This window comes from Dipodomys spectabilis, unplaced genomic scaffold, assembly GCF_019054845.1.
Source record: "Dipodomys spectabilis isolate Male_0828 unplaced genomic scaffold, ASM1905484v1 ptg000423l, whole genome shotgun sequence".
Lineage (NCBI taxonomy): Eukaryota > Metazoa > Chordata > Mammalia > Rodentia > Heteromyidae > Dipodomys > Dipodomys spectabilis.
The window spans coordinates 348,746-365,877 of NW_024871100.1; the positions used below are offsets into that span (position 1 = coordinate 348,746).

Sequence of the window (17,132 nt, forward strand, 5' to 3'; positions counted from 1 at the left end):
TTACACCTGTAATCCTACTGGCTCAGTAGACTGAGATAGTGCTTCAAAGCCAGCCTGGGCAGGAAAGTCCATGAGATTGTTATCTCCAACGAGCCACCAGAAAACCAGAAGTGGTCTGTGGCTCAAAGTGGTAGAACACTAGCCTTAAGCAAAAGAGCTCAGGGATAGCACCCAGGCCCCTGAGTTCAGGCCCCCATGACCAACAAAATAAATACATAACAAACTACCTAGTAAGCTTTTTTTTTTTTTTTGGTCCGATTGTGGGGCCTGAACTCTGGGCCAGGGCGCTGTCCCTCAGCTCTTCAGCTCAAGGCTAGCGCTCTACCACTTGAGCCACAGCACCACTTCTGGCCTTTTTTTTCCTGCTTATGTGGTGCTGAGGAATCGAACCCAGGGCCTCATGCATGCAGGCAAGGGCTCTACTACTGAGCCACCTTCCCAGCCCCTAGTAAGCTTTTTTTTTATTTTAAACTTTACTGAGGTGTTAGGGATGGAATCCAGAGCCTTGTACATTCTAGGAAAATGCTCTACCTCTAAACTACATCCCCAAACTCCTAGCACAGTTTTTTTTTTTTGGGGGGGGTTCAGTGGTGGGTCCTGAACTCTGGGCCTGGGTGCTGTCCCTCAGCTCTTCAGCTCAAGGCTAGCACTCTACTACTTGAGCCACAGCGCCACTTCCGGCTTTTTTCTATTTTGTTTATGTGGTGCTCAGGAATCAAACCCAGGGCCTCATGCATGCAAGGCAAGCGCTCTACCACTGAGCCACCTTCCCAGCCCCCTAGCACAGTTTTAAAACCTATTTCATTGCTAACTGCAGGTAGTTCATGCCTGTAATCCTAGCTACTCAGGAGGATGAGATCTGAAGCTCATGATTCAAACTCAGCCAGGGCAGGAAATTCTGTGAGATTCTTATTTCAAATAAACTACCATGAAAGCCAGAAATAAAGCTGTGGCTCAAGTGCTAGAGCATTAGCCTTGGAGGAAAAAAACCCCAAAAGCTCAGACACAGTTCCCAGGCCCTGAATTCAAGGCCCAGGACAGGCACCACAGCAGCAAAAAATCCAAAACATTTCATGAGGCACATCCTGGGGGGGGGGGGGATGAGAAAGAACTTGGGCTGCAAAATTCAATTCAGAATATCTTCCTCTCAGCACCAAACTTCCTCAGATCCCCGCTCACATTTCTGGCTTGATATGAATGGAGTAAGCTCATCTGACCACTGTCTTAGCGTCTGTCTCCATCAATGAGAATCAGAACCACAACAGCTCTATTCTGTCTCTTCTTCCTGGGGTTCTCAAGATGCTTTCCTAACACCGTCATATTACCTGCAATGAAGAAAGCAAACCCAAAGATGATAAGTAGATGTGTGTACTTACACATATGCATGTATAGAAAGCCAAAGACCTAGTTATAGCTTGTCAACTTGTCATGCTGTCTCCCTGGGAAGCTCTGTAGATATTATAAGGGAACCCTTGATATGATTGGATCCCACAGGCCTTTACAGCTCAAATGCTCTTCATTTGATTAGAAAAATTAATTTTTATTTAAACATTCTCATTCCATCAATTCTTCAATTCTCTTCCTCAAATAGCTTATAAATAACTTCTTTTGGAGCACATGGTTATAGCTTGATGATCTTGCAAAGCATTATTCAAAAGTAGCACAGAAAAGGAGCAGAAGTAGCTCAAGTGGTAGAGTACCAGCTGTGAGCATAAAAGCTGAGAGCCTGAAGTACTGGCGCTCTCTCTCTCTCTCTCTCTCTCTCTCTCACACACACACACACACACACACACACACTAAGCAAAGAAAGTGACTAACAGAACATCTGCACTGGGAACTGGTGGCTCATGTCTGTATATTTAGCTACTCAGGAGGCTGAGATCTGAGGATTGTGGCTTGAAACTAGCATGGGCAAGCAAGGCCATGGGACTCATCTCCAATTAACCACCAGGAAACTGGAAGTGGAGCTGTGGCTAAATGTGGCAGAGCTCTAACTTTGAGCAAAAAGCTCAGGGACAATGCCCAGGCCCTGAGTTCAAGCCCCAGGACTGACTAAGGAAAAAAGGCATCTTCTAGGATGCTTCCTCTTTTTTGTAGGACAGAAATTTGAACTCAGGGCCTCATGTTTGTTAGGCCAAGTGCCCTACTACTTGAGTTATGCCCTAGACCTTATTGCTTTGGTTGTTTCTCAGATAGGCTCACGCTTTTGGCCCAGGACACTCTCAGACCAAGATTCCCCTACTTATGCTTCCCACACAGCTGACATGAGAGGCATATATGACAAAGCTAGGCTTGTTCTTTGAGATAGAGTCTTAACTACCTTCTTATCTGGGCTGTCCTAAATAATGTGATATTTTATCTCTCAATTAACTGGGATTACATCATAAACACTACACCTATCCCTTTTTAGTTTTTGAGAAACTCTGAGAAATAAAATTGTATACATTCAAGATGTACCATGCACTAATTTTATATACACATACTTTGTGTACTGATTACCATAGTCAAATTAATTAGCATACCTATTGTCACTGTTTACCTGTATGTGTGTAAGAAGGTGAAGGCTTTAAAATCTGAATCTGAGATCATATCAAATTTAAGTAAACACTGAAATATTAATTATACTCACTATGCTGTACATTAGAGCTCCATAAATTATTCTTTTTCTAGCTGAAAGTATTTTCTCATTAAACAGTGTCTTCTTATTCTTCTCTCCCCAACCCTTGGGGATTACCATTCTCTAAGACTTAGAACATAACATTCTAGATTCTACATGTGAGATAATGCAGAATTTGTCTTTGTGTTGTGCTCATTTTATTTAGCATGATGCTCTGTAAGTTTTTCTGTTTTTGCAAGTGGCAGGATTGTCTTCTTTGTAGTTGACTATATTCCATTCTCCATATATGCATGACATTTTATTTATCCATTGATAGACAGTTGTTTATGTATGTTGGCCATTATGAATAGCAGTACAATAAACATGGGGCACAGGGCTAGGAAGGTGGCTTAGTGGTAGAGTGCTTGCTTAGCATGCATGAAGCTCTTGGTTTGGTTCCTCAGTACCATGTAAACAGAAAAAGCCAGAAGTGGTGCTGTGGCTCAAGTGGTAGAGTGCTAGCCTTGAGCAAAAGAAGCTCAGGGACAGTGCCCAGGCCCTGAGTTCAAGCTCCAAGACTGGCAAAATATGGGGTACAGCTACCTCTTTGAACACTGATTTGTAAGATACTTATAAATTATCCCATTTATAAATATTTGTGTTTCAGGTTTACACATGAGTGTATACTAATTAAACTTACCATTAGATTAAAAATGACTTTCATAAAACTAAGAGGCGGTCTTAAAAAAAACTCTAATATTTTGGCATTAAATATGAAAGCCGTTGTGCAGTTTTGTTGGTCCTGGAGCTTGAACTCTGGGCCTGGGTACTGTCCCTGTCTCTTGCTCAAGGTGAGTGCTCTACCACTTGAACCAAGTGTTACTTCTGGCTTTTTCTGAGTAGTTTATTGGAGATACAAATTTCACTGACTTTTCTGCTTGGCTGGCTTCAAACGTCGATCCTCAGATCTCACCCTCCCTAATAGCTAGGATTACAGGTGTGAGCCACTGGCACCCAGCTCATTGTATATTCTTGTAATGCAACTTCCTATGGAGAACCAAGGTAAGTAACAAATTGGGGAAAATGGTCACATATTGATTCTAAAAGTAGAAGGTGTCAAACAATGAGTGAAGAGGGAGGAATGGAAGGAAAGAGGGAGAGAGGGAGAGAGACAGAGAGATGGAGCCACAGAGACACAGAGAGAGATAGAGACAGAAACAGAGACAAAGCGGGAAAATCTTTTTTTTTTTGGTGCTGGTCCTGGAGTTTGAACTCTGGGCGAGGGCACTGTCTCTGAGCTTTTACACCCAAGGCTAGCACTCTACCACTTAAGCCACAGACCCACTTCAGCTTTTTGGTGTTTACATTGGAGATAAGAGTCTCAAGGACTTCTCTGTAGGAGTAGCTTCCAAACAGATCTTCAGATCTCAGCCTCCTGAGTAGCAAGGAGTTACCAGCACCTGTGTGAGTGACCAGCACCTTGGCCACTCTTTATCTTCACCACTAGCAAACTGTTTGAAAATCTGCATCAGAAAATCTCATTTATTTGGACTCATGGTATGGGGAGCAGGCAGACACCAATCGGAATCAGTGTCAGGTTGGAATTCTGGAATGTTTTAAAACATGCCCTTTTATGAGTTGAAGTCTATGTATATCATAACTCAAACTAACTGCTCACAGTGGTTCCCAAGAGTGAGCCTCAGACACTTGTTTTCATGAATAGATAAGACCCATTTGTTATTAGCGTATCCATTGAGTCATAAACAATGCGCTGAAGTCTTTAGAAACTGTTTAACATAAAAATGCATATGTGAGGTGGTTTAAAGAATCCTGCCCTGAAAACCATTTCTTTTGTTCATGGAGAAGGCCCGGAGATCTCTCAGGCTCTAATACAAACTAGTTGTTGATACCTGAGGAATGACTGTACTGAGGGATAAGGTAAGGGGGCACTTACCCAGTCATCTAGGTTAACAAGATGCCTAGAATGTGAAAATAACAGAAAATAACTATCTCCAAGCTGACCTCTGGCCCTGAGCTTCTTTTGCTCAAGGCTAGCACTCTACCACTTGAGCCACAGTGCCACTTCCATCTTTTTCTGTTTACGTGCTACTGAGGAATTGAACCCAGTTCTTCATGCATTGCTAGGCAAGCACTCTACCATTAAGCCACATTCTCAGTCTGGTGGTAGAAATAGAAGGTGTGAGTATTGAAGACTGGTCAATGCTGATGTATAGCAAAGGTTGGCTTTTCAGATGCATGACTTGATGGGTAGAACACTTCCTGTCAGGTTGTTTGAGGGTGGAGTTGCCATCTTAAAACACTTTGCCTCTCTAGCCTCCTGTACTTAGGTGTGGAAGCAGGAACTTGATCTTGGTTGATCATCATCTCTCTCTCTTTTCCCCTTTCCACTCCTCTGTCTTAGAGTCCCATAGTGGAAAAAAATGGAAAGCAGACTGTTAGCCAGCAAGAAAACCATGACCTTGCCCATTCATGGGTAATTGGTTCCCAAGGAAATGTGGAAGATCTTAATCCTTAAAGATTCAAAAGTAAACTAAACTTTTGGAATGTATGACAAGCAACAGAGTTGATGTATTTTTTTTTTTTGAGAAATAGACCAGGAACAGCACCCAGTCAAATTACATTCTGTAGACAGACAGCCTGTCTTCTGTCCACCTCAAAATGCACTCACCTTTGCTCTGTTAGGTAATGTAAATATTCAGCTGTCTCTCCATATCTAGGCTGAATGTTTGTGTTCTCTTGTCTTTACAGCCTTGACATGCTTGACCACAGTATGAAGGCTCTGTATTACAATGTAAACTCTAGCAAATGGTTTGTGTTTGCTAATCTTTGTATCATTCTCTCTCTCTCTCTCTCTCTCTCTCACACACACACACACACACAAAGAGTACTTTGTAAGCATTTAAAAATTTAATTGTGACAAAGTACAAAGCAAAATGTATCATCATAACCATTTTGAAGTGTGCAGCTCAGCAGTATTGAGTCTATGCATTCTCTAAAGCTTTTTCATTTTGCAAAAAATGAAACTCTCTACCCTATACTTTCTTTGCCCTTCTACCTGGCAACAACCATTTACATTCTCTATGAATTTGATATGAGATACTAGAAGTATCCCATATAAATGGGATTATACAGTATTTGTCTTTTTGTGATTGGCTTATTCCATTTAGCATAATGTCCTCAAAGTTCATCCATACTAGAAAGTGTCTCAGAATGTCCTTCTTTTTCTTTTGTGCTAGTCCTGGGGCTTGAACTCAGGGCCGTGGCACTATCCCTGAGCTGCTTTTAGCACAAGGCTAGCACTCTACCACTTGAGCCACAGCTCCAGTTCTGTGTTTTTTTTGAGGGAGTTTATTTAAGAAAAGAGTCTCACAAAGCTGGGTGCTGGTGGCTCACACCTGTAATCTTACCTACTCAGGAGGTGGAAATCTGAGGATTCAGCCTGAGCAGGAAAGTCTGATAGACATCTATCTCTAATTATGCACCCCTCCCAAAAAAAAAAAAACTGAAGGGAAGCTGAGGCTCAAACTGGTAGAGTGCTAGCCTTGAGCAAAGGAGCTCAGGAGAAGTATCCAGCCCCTGAGTTCAAGCCCCACAACTGACCAGAAAATAGAGTCTCACAGTTTTCTGTCCAGGCTGGCTTTAAACAGCAATCCTCAGATCTCAGTCTCCTGAGTAGCTAGGATTACAGGTGTGAGCCACTACACCTGGCTAGAATTGCTTTCCTTTTAAAGGCTGAATAATACTGTGTTGTATGTATGTATCACATTTTCTTTATCCAACCCTGTGTCAATAGATACCTGGGTTGCTTATAGTTTTTGCGATTGTGAATCATGCCGCAATGAACACTGGCACATAAATATTTGAGTTTCTGCTTTAAATTCTCTTAGGCATATTCTTACAGTATAATTACTGGGTCATGCTAATCCCACTTTTTAAAAAATAATTTGAGTGTTTTCCCAATGAGTCTGAGAATGAGAAGCAGAAAACTAGATGTAGTATCATATTAGAACTTCCTATTTTCCCACATCTATTGACTACCTCTGCTGTGCTTAAAGCTGTGTCTGAAAGGATGTGGGACCTTATGCATCCTTTTTTTTTGTTGGGCATAGGGCTTGAACTCTGGGCTTGGGTGCTATCTCTGGGCTCTTGAGCTCAAGCCAAGTGCTCTATTGCTTGAGCCACAACACCACTTCCAGTTTTCTAATGGTTAATTGAAGATAAGAGTGTCATGGACTTTCCTGTCTGGGCTGGCTTTGAACTGTGATCCTCAGATCTTCAGCATCCTGAGTAGCTAGGATTACAGGCGTGAGCTTAATGCATCCTAATATAGGACTGCTATGGAGGGGAGGGCTTTTTGGGGGTCTTTCTTTCTTTCTTTCTTTCTCTTTATTCCTGTGGAATGTCCAGGACCTAGGAGAGAATCTGGCATTCATCTATTCCTTTGTTCAGCAAATCGTTATTAAGTACCTAGTATGTACCAGGTATAAAATGATTATTGAAAGTGATTAAGAAAATCAGGTAGGAAACTAATGTTTTCTGTCTGCTTGGCTAATGAGCAGAGTTGATGAAAGGAGGCCATGGAGGTGTTTTCCAATCACTTTGTGCCCTGGGAGCTAAACACCCGTGACCCCTTTACTTGTGGGGGGGGCTGGGGGGGCAGAGGTGAAGTTGGGGCTGGGAGAGATTGGTTTAGCAACAAGAGAAGATCAATAGAGGCAGAATTTTTACCAAGGGATTCTTGGTGGAGAGCTGTCTATTCATTAATATTGAAGCTATTTTTAATTATGAGGAGGGTAGAAAGTACTGATTACCCAATGTAACTGCTTAACAGGATACAATCAGATCTTGCCTGAGAAGATTTTTTTTTTGCTTTTTCACTTTTGCCTACAATGTGAATGAGAAGGTGAGGAGTCGCTTATTCCCCAAGCAATCCCCATGAATTAGGGGACTCATAAAATGAACCTAAATGGGACCCAGAACACAGTCGATTCCACTGAATTCAACAAGGTGACAGTTACACCATATTCTCCGAGCTCTCTGAGCGTCACAGAATCGTGCATTTATTTAGGAATGCCATTTAAAGTCTCCTCTTTTCGACTAATAGGGCATGTGCTATTGGAGAAATGTGTCAGCTTAAAGAGTTGGGAGGGAATTATCTAGGGTTCATTCCAGCGAAGCCTTCAAGGACCCATGTGCCTTGCCTTTGGAGAACTGAGACATTTCCCCTGTCTGTATTTTAACTTTAAGATCAGCAACACCTATCCCATTTTTCCAGATCCTTTTCACCTTCAGATTTTAGCCTGTGTGGCTGGATCTAATATCTCCAATTATGCCCTGGCTGTCATCCCCGAGTTGAAAACAAAGAAATAACAAAGTCACAAATATGGTGAACAGTTATACACCCGTCACTAAGTTTGTGTAATCAATGTCCTTGCTTCTTTTCCTTGAAGGTACCCAGAAGCCCCAGAGGTTTCCTGTTCTCTTTTATCTGTGAGGGTGGCACTCCTTATTGCTTATAGGATAAGGCTACACTAATTAGCCTAGCATTCAAGGCCCTCTATAAGCAGACTAAGGTCTACCGCTCCATTATTATCTCCCACTCGTTTTCCAGTCTACACAAACTGTCTGCTCCTGTCAAATGGTCTCCTAATTGTTCCCCCCACCCACCCAAACTATTTTCATTCCTGTTTCCTGGTCTTTGTTCGCATTAATTTCCTCAGGCTCTCTGTCCTTTCTTCAGAGCTTGGGAGTCTTACCTTTTGTGACCACCCCTGGCCCTTGGTGCAGAATTGCTCCCTCCTTGGAATTTCAATAATCCCTCCATTCTGCAACCACTTCTCTGGGTTTGACACATGGGGGTACGCGTATGTGCCTAAAAGACAAGCACTCCAACACTCTCTCTAGGGCTCACGCAGGGCCATGCACTCAGTAGGTACTCAGCAAACATTTCTTTTTAATGATGTCATGTTCTTGAAGCTTCTTCTTTCTTTCCCTAGATATGTTTACTAAAGTGTATGAAGTGTTGCTGAGACTTGCTCATGGTTTTCAAAAGATGAGGATGGAAATGACTCAGTGGTAAGATCTTTTGGCATCTTGAAAATACTTGTGCTATCCTAGCAACACACGTATAACAGAGAACAGGGGAAGTCACCAGAACAGTCTTAAGATTAAAGCTGGAAAGAATTTAGGGTTTCAACAAGTAGGGTTCTTTCTTTCTTTCTCTCTTCCTTTCCCTCCCTCCCTTCCTCCCTCCCTCCCTCCCTCCCTCCCTTCCTTCCTTCCTTCCTTCCTTCCTTCCTTCCTTCCTTCCGTCCCTCCCTCCCTCCCTTCCTTTCCTCCTTTCCTCCTTCCCTTCTCTTCTCTTCTCTTCTCTTTCTTTCTTTCTTTCTTCTCTCTTTCTTTCTTCCTGTTGTTTCTCTCTGTGTGTCTCTGTGTCTCTCCCTCTCTCCTTTCCTCTGTCTGTGCTTTTTTCTTTCTCCTGTCAAGGTGATTAAAACAGTGCAATCAGCTACAAGAGGGAGATTATTGAAGAATTTTAGAAATGTAGACAATTTATTCATTCATTCCCAGGAAAACAGAGGTAAAGGAAAGGAAAGGGGGGAAAGTTTCAGTATGACAGGGATTTGGCATTGATCCATAGAAAACAGAGGAAGATGGATAAAAAAATTTCTCCTTTCCCTTCCCTTCCCTTCCCTTCCTTTCCCTTTTCCCTTCCCTTCCCTTCTCTTCCCTTCCCTTCCCTTCCTTTCCCTTCCCTTTTCCCTTCCCTTCCCTTCCCTTCCCTTCCCTTTTCCCTTCCCTTCCCTTCCCTTCCCTTCCCTTCCCTTCCCTTCCCTTCCCTTCCCTTCCCTTCCCTTCCCTTCCCTCTTTCCTTTCCTTTCCTTTCCTTTTCTTTCTTGTTTTCTTCACTTTGTGGTCTCCTGGCTCTGTATGGCCTCCCTAGCAGAAGAGCCTTGTGGTGGGTGGGGCTCCTTCACTGTGTTGTAGAGCCATGAGACAGGCCAATAAAAGAAAAAACAAGACTGCAGATGTTTTTCTCCATGAGGAAGGGATTGGAACAGTTACTGAGTAACTGTTTTTCAGTTAATATGGATATATCTTCAGTTGCAAAAGACACAAACAGGCTGACAGCTTTAGCTCTCATACACTATATCCGTAGAAACGCTGGGGTGAGAGGTACGGAGGGACCTATTATCCAAGCGGTTGTAGGGAAAGGCTAGACTCATGCAAGTAGAAGGACAAAAGGCAAAAGAACAAAAAGAAGTAGTAGAAAAGTCACTGCAGAGAAAACTAATACAAAACCCAAGATGTGAGAGGGACACACAGGAAGTAGACACGGACATTTGTCTGTGATTAGATTCTTGAAGAAAAAGTATAGATAAAGTGACCTAAAATAATCCAGTCCCAGAGACAAATAATCTCATATTGCCCATTTATAAAATAATTTCAGGAGTTGAGCTCGATAGTGTGTGTCAATAGTTCCAGCTACAGAGGAGGCTGAGGCAGGAAGATCACTTGATGTCAGCAGTTCAAGATAAGCATGGACAATAGAGTAAGTCCCTATCTCTAACCAAGTGTTCAATGTTAAAAATAGTTTAAAATAAGTTGAGACATTTAACACTAAGAATTTGTATTTTTACTGAGTGCTTCTGACTTTTTCTATTATGCCGATATTGCAACATATGAAACTCAGAATCTGGGCTCTGTCTCTTAGCTTTTTCATTTAAGGTTGGTGTTTTATCACTTGGGCCACAGCTCTCCTTCTGGCTTTTTGGAGGGTAGAGATAAGAGTCTCACAGACTTTCCTGCCTGGGCTGGCTTTGAACTATGATCCTCAGATCTCAGCCTTCTGAGTAGCTAGGAATATAGGTGTGCCTGGCCTCTGGTGACTTTTTTTTTATAAGTTTTTTTTATTGTGAAAATACTATACAGAGGGGTTACAGTTACATGAGCAAGGAAATGAGTACATTTCTTATCAAGCATTTTTGCCTCCTCCTTTCTTTTTCCCCTGCCATCCCTCTTAACATAGGTGCAGAAATAGCACCAAATGGTTTTGCTTCATGCAAAGGAAAGAAGAGGGGAAATTAACGATCAAAAATTTGAATGGAGAATGAATAGTTACGTTTACTTTAATTACATTTGCCTCAAATCATATAAGATAGCATAGTTTGAAGGTGAATAAGTAAAATACATTGAGTGTCGATTGCCATCTTGGAGCTGTGTTTTTTCACATGTTTAACACTGAAAAATCTCATGAGTTAGGAACTGTGGTTATTAGAATCATTTTTTTGTCAGTTGTGGGGGCTGAACTCTGGGCCTGGGCGCTGTCCCTCAGCTCTTCAGCTCAAGGCTAGCGATCTACCACTTGAGCCATAGCACCACTTCCGGCTTTTTCTGCTTATGTGGTGCTGAGGAATTGAACCCAGGGCCTCATGCATGGGAGGCAAGCACTCTACCACTGAGCCAACTTCCCAGCCCTATTAGTACCGTTTTTACAGATAAGGAAACTGAGATTCCCAAAGGTTAAGGTAAGAAGGTAGAGAGCAGGATCCAAGTGTAAGCCTGTGCACTGGTTTCACTGGACTGCTTACAAGCAGGGACCAAAACAAAGAAGCAAACCTAGAAACAACAATGAAAACAAAGGCACACTAAGGGAAGAAGTTTAGATGAAGGGAGAATAAAGAAAGGAAATTAGTAAAGGGGGATGGAGGTCCTGTGCATTGACTAGAAGTGGACCCCACTGATTGCTTCAGCAACACATACACTAAAATTAAAAAGATACACAAAGGACTGGTATGGCCTCTGCTAGGATGACATGCAAATTCAGGGAGCATTCCTTATTTTTTTATTATGTGAAATCCACTTTGTGAATGTATGTTTTCATATATTCAGGAAGTGGGGGACTGGGAATGTAGCTTAGTGTCAGAATCCTTGCCTAGCATGCAAGAGGCCCTGGGCTATATCCCCAACACTTATAAGAACTTGAAAAATGCCTAAGCCACGTATTTGACTGAGCTTTCCAACAGCCAAAGCATAAAAGGAAATGTGTCTGGATTCAGAGTGTCTGTAAGATAAAAGCAAATCTCCTTTTTAAAAAGAAGCAACATCATCACTTCGGATAGCATTTCTCTTGTAGATTCTCCTAAGCAAGAGAAATTCTTGTATTGTTGAAAAATTTTTGTTTTTCCAAAGGCTTTACTGTTTATTAATTCTTTTTCTTTTCAATTAAGGAAAGCAAATGTTTCAAGGAGGAAATAACTGAAATAATGGGTTCTGATATTATTTCCCTTGTAAATATGTTTTAGAATTTTCGTGTGTGTGTGTGTGTGTGTGTGTGTGTGTGTGTGTGTGTGTGTGTGTGTTAACAAGAAAATAACGAGATGTGGAGTTTCTGTCTTTGAGGGATGTTAAAGAAAAGAGGGGCTATTCCTCCGGGTCAGATGCCTGAAGGCAAGAACAGGCTTAGGGGCTCCTTACAACTCCTGGACTGCCATTCTATACTTCTGTAGCTGTGCAAACACTACCTGGACCAGCTTAACTAGTCTTAAACCTAAAGACACAGCCATAGCCTGAGCCATGAATACCTCCATTGTGGGAATCCTTTCTGATAAAATAAATGTTTGAAAAACACACATACGTACAATAAAACAAAACCCCCAAAACTTGGGATTAAGACACACCCAAGTAAGACATTCGGCAGAAACAAAAAGTTGCACTTAGTAAATGCTTGTCACTGGGGATGGAGAGTCAGCACTTAGACCCACTCATTTAACTAGGCATCTTTGCTGAAGTCCTTTGTGTCTTAGATGTCAAAGAAATCTTTTCTAAGGGAACCATCAGCACCACCTCAGGGGTGATGTTTTAAGCCTAATGTGAAAAAGAGAGCTTCCCTAAAACTTCTGACGTGATTAACTGATTAACATGGCTGAATGGCCATTATGACAAAGCTCAGGGAGTGCAAATAAAATTCTCTTCACCAGGCGATCTCCTGAATCTTTTTTTTTTTGTCTGAAAGAACTTTCACATTTTAGGGGTGAGGCTGGAGGGGTGGGGGAACTAGGGGAGACATAGTTGTGCAGTTTAAATGGATCCAACTTGTTATGGATTGGTTTAAGTGGCTAGAGGAAGCTTCCTGGCTGTGTGCTTAAAAAGAAAGCATGAAATTAACTTTGTTGTGTGCTGTGTTAGGAAATGTTAGGTGAGCACAGCGAATATAGGCACCTTTCTGTTTTGTTTTGTTTTGCAAGTTAGAGCTTGAATCTGTGGCCTTTGGGCTGCTTTAGCATGTTGGGGGGTGGGGGGGAAAGGCACATTAGGTTACTCTAAGAAAGGACGGAGACGTTTGTCTCTTCAAAGCCAGGCATGCTTATGCCCCTGTCAACTGAAAAGCTTCAGTCTTACTACGGAAGTTCTCACCCTTGAAGCCCTTGATGGACTGCTGCTCTAACAGGTTTTTCCCTTTATAAACAGAGTCCAGCCGCTTTGGCCTTATCTACTTGATTCTAAAATAGCTCGTCAATTTAATAGCATTCAGGTTGTTTATGCACACACAAGGCCCTTTGAAAATAACCCTTTTCATGTCGCCAAACAGGCATTTTGAAATCAACTAATTGGATGGTTGTCTGAATTCAACTCGTTGTTTTAAAAATAACCAGTTGTTCCACTGAATTACATTTTTTTTTACCCCCAAGCCAATTGGTGTGTGTAGACAGAGTTTGAGTCAATCCAGATGGCTGGCTGCATTTTTTGACTTGAACTGACTAGATGTTTTGTGGTCAGATATATACAGCTTTTGATAGCCACTGGGGAAATGGAGTGGAAGGGAAGGAAGGTGTAGGAAAGTTAGGAGAAATTATATCAACAAAAGTTTTCCATCTCGAGTGCTTTGGACCCAGACGTTTTTCTGCAATCAATCCTCCCTCCCCCTCAACACACACGCACGCTTGCACACGCACGCACACACACACATAGTTAAGAAAACAGAAATAAAGTAATAACATCCCTCCCAGCTGGCTCTGCTCACGGCTGTGGGTCTTTTCTTTCTTTCTCTCCATGAATTTCTTCACTGCTTGGGTGGCCTGTGGAGCGATTCTGGCAACTGAGCTTCATGGGTTTAGCTCCCTCTTAGGCTAACTTTTCCTTCCTGTGGGGAGCTTTCCTTTGAGGGGCTCTGTGTTCCTCACAGAGCAAGGCAGGAAGAAAAGGGCTTTGGTCAGAGCCGTACCCCCTAATTCCAAGCATGAGGCCTGACTTTGACCCATGGAACCACTTTTCCTAAGGGAAGCTGGGAATTTCCTGTAATGAAATTGACCAGTTTTCTCTACTGAGGCATTACCAAAGCTAGGTTTTTAAAAAAAAAAAAAAATTGGTGTTTTCTGTCATCTGTTGTTCCTATAATTAGCTGTCAGATTCCACTGGCCTGAGGAAGAGCAATTCAGACCCTTTCAAAGGCTACCTCTTTAGGATTTATCATTTTGATTTCTTCATTTACCTCACTGATCACAAGATGAAAATAGAACACAGACAGACTCCCTCCCCCCCCTCAAAAAAAACTACTTACACTCAACATTTGTACTTATGAGGAAGAAAAAAAATTCTCTAAACATTTGAAACCAAACTGCAAGGGTGATTGCCAAAATGTCTGCCATGTGTTTTAACTCCCACAATTTCTGAGTGAATTGTGGGACCCAAACTCATTTTCCTCTGTCCACATTTTACCTTCTCTATCTGCAGAGGTCATTGTTTCAGTGAAGTAAAGAGGCACAAAGAAAATGCTGAAACCTGGCCCTGTCTCTGTTGTCCCCAACTTTTCCCTCTCATCTAGTAAATTCCAAATTGGCATGTTTTTCATAACATGTCATTTTTCATGCCTGGCTGTTGAAGGTGAGTATTGATTCCCTTGAGCCTTCCAGAGACATCTGGATAACATTGCAAACTTGTTGTCTATGACATTTAGGATTTAAAGCACTGCCACATGGCTTGTTGGGATTTTTTTTTTTTTAGACGTGAGGCATGTTTTTGTCTTCATTGTTGCCATACTATGTGATCTTAGGTTCTCTTGAATCTCAAGAAATTTTTTTTTCATCAATGGGATTGGCAGGAATAACTACTTGCTTGCTTGGACTACCACATAGGGTTGTTGGGAAAAAAATAAAGAGCTTTATAAGGAAACTCTTCATGAGGGGTATGAAGCCTTAAACAAATATGAGACTCTCAAAGGAGGCAATTTTAACTGTGATTATTAAGCAGTGTTGGAAGCTCAGCCCATCCTTGTCAGATCAAAAGGTTTGTTTCAGGTCCTCAAAGTGCACTGTGTGTTATCATTACTTTAATTCCTGATTTGTGTTGTTGTTGTTGATTAAATACTCACAAGGAGTAAATTCTACAGAAATGTAATGAACAAATATACTGACTCCATTTTGAGAAGCAATATTGATACGGTATTAGTACAAGGAAAGGACAACTTTGGGGGGACTGAAACTTTTTTAATACTAAGGATGCCATAAATGGGTTAAAGTGTATCAGTGTTATTTTAAGTTCTCTTGCTAGCAAAACTGAAGTGAGAAACTGAGATCTCAGTGCATCTCAGAATCATGACTGATTCACAGGTGGATCCAATACCTTGCATATAAGTATATTCTGTCTTAGGAGAGTAACACAAAGGCACAATGCCTATGTGCATCTGATCATATGAAATAATATGAACAAAATAAGGCTATTCCACTGAACTTGTCATCTGAAGGTCAGGAACTGAACTGTGAAAATATACAAAAGTACAATAGGCAATTCCATCCTCCATTCTTTGATCTTTCTCTTTAATTGACTCTGAGTTTCCCATCCTTGAGTGGTATATGGGTATTTGATAAACCCCAGATGGTTTAGAAGTACAGGGAATCCTGCTTTATATTATCATCTTGTCTGCCTTGCTTGCATCTGATTAAATGACCTTTTGCCATGCGAAGAGTTACATTGAGAAAGATGAACTTTCCCTTCCATATGGGCAATAAATGTTTTCCCTCTACATAGAGTACCAGCCGAGAAACTGGCATTATTTCTAGTTGTGAAGAAATCATTGGCCTTTTTCTGTGCAGAAGAGTTGCTGTACTGCCTAGCATTGAGGAGCTACAGAAAAGGAAAGTAAATATGACATGATATTTCCATAAGGCAGGAAATTAGAAATGGTATCAGTATATGTGAGTAGGACTACGAAGTTTAAGACTGCTCAAGTTTGAAAAGTTTTTTTTTTTGTTGTTGTTCAGAAGTGAATTTGAGCTCCTGGAGTTACATCCAGGAAATATGAGCCATTACTAAAGCTGGGAATTGAGGGGAAGGCCAAAAATAAGGTCTGGAAATGTAATTGTAATTGGGGAGGCCAACCAACAGAGGTTAAGCCCTGGGAAATGGGAAGGCAAATCAGTGTCTGAGAATTCCTGGGTCTGTGGCAGGTCTCTTGCTTGGCCCAGGCAGTCACTGAATACAGTTCAGCCCTTCACATGAGTTTGTTTTAAGGGGAGGCTGGAGGAAGAATGAATCTGTGCCAAGACCTGGTAAGTATGGCCCCTTCCAATTTACAAAGCTGAAAACCCTTGAGAATTTGACACTCCTCAAAGCTTCCATCCTGACAGACCTAATGTTCAACACACTACTGAAAACGCAAGGTCTCAGTTGGGCCTGATTATTGTGGTAGTTGGAAACACACCTGGCTAAGGACCTGGAGGACAAGAATTTGGCCCTCACCCCTATAGATGACCAGTGCTTATTAATACTGTGACTGCTCAAAAACTCTGGGTAATGCAGGGATAATAAATAAATAGGAGAATAAAGTAGTATTTCTTTTTTTTTTTGGTCCGGTCGTGGGGCCTGAACTCTGGGCCTGGGCGTTGTCCCTCAGCTCTTCAGCTCAAGGCTAGCGCTCTACCACTTGAGCTTTTTTCTTTTTGCTTATGTGGTGCTGAGGAATCGAACCCAGGGCCTCAGGCATGCAAGGCAAGCGCTGTACCACTGAGCCACCTTCCCAGCCCCTAAAGTAGTATTTCTTAAACCATGGACATAAAAATATAGCCTTAAGGGTAACATAAGAATGGGAACACACACAATGTGCTCCACACACATCTGTAGTCCTCTCAAAAAAATGGAGAGGTTATACCTTTGTTTTGTTAGTTGTGGAACTTGAACTCAGCGCCTGGGCACTGTCCCTGAGCTCTTTTGCTCAAGGCTAGTGCTCTACTACTTTGAACCACAGTTCCACTTCTGTTTATTTTGGGGGGTGGTTAATTGGAGATAAGAGTCTCACAGGGAGTTTTCTTCCCAGGCTGGCTTCAAACTGTGATCCTCAGATCTTAGCCTCCTGAGTAGGTAGGATTACAAGAATGTAAATTTGTTAAGGTAGTAGGTCTCATGTTATGTCTGGGTGCTAATGGCACTCAGAAGGTTTTATTTCCATAACACATAAAGAACCTAAAGAAGCTAGTATACCTGTCACTTATATCCTATAATTAGTGTTGTACTCTAGTTG

The 17,132-nt window shown here is 41.8% G+C and overlaps 1 non-coding gene across 1 annotated transcript; it reads left to right on the top strand.

Annotated features, from left to right (window-relative positions):
* Window positions 1-11,359: 11,359 nt before the first annotated feature.
* LOC122097643 lies at window positions 11,360-11,462 on the top strand. Its single transcript, XR_006145555.1, has one exon. It is a non-coding gene; the product is annotated as a U6 spliceosomal RNA (small nuclear RNA).
* The last annotated feature ends 5,670 nt before the right edge of the window (window positions 11,463-17,132 follow it).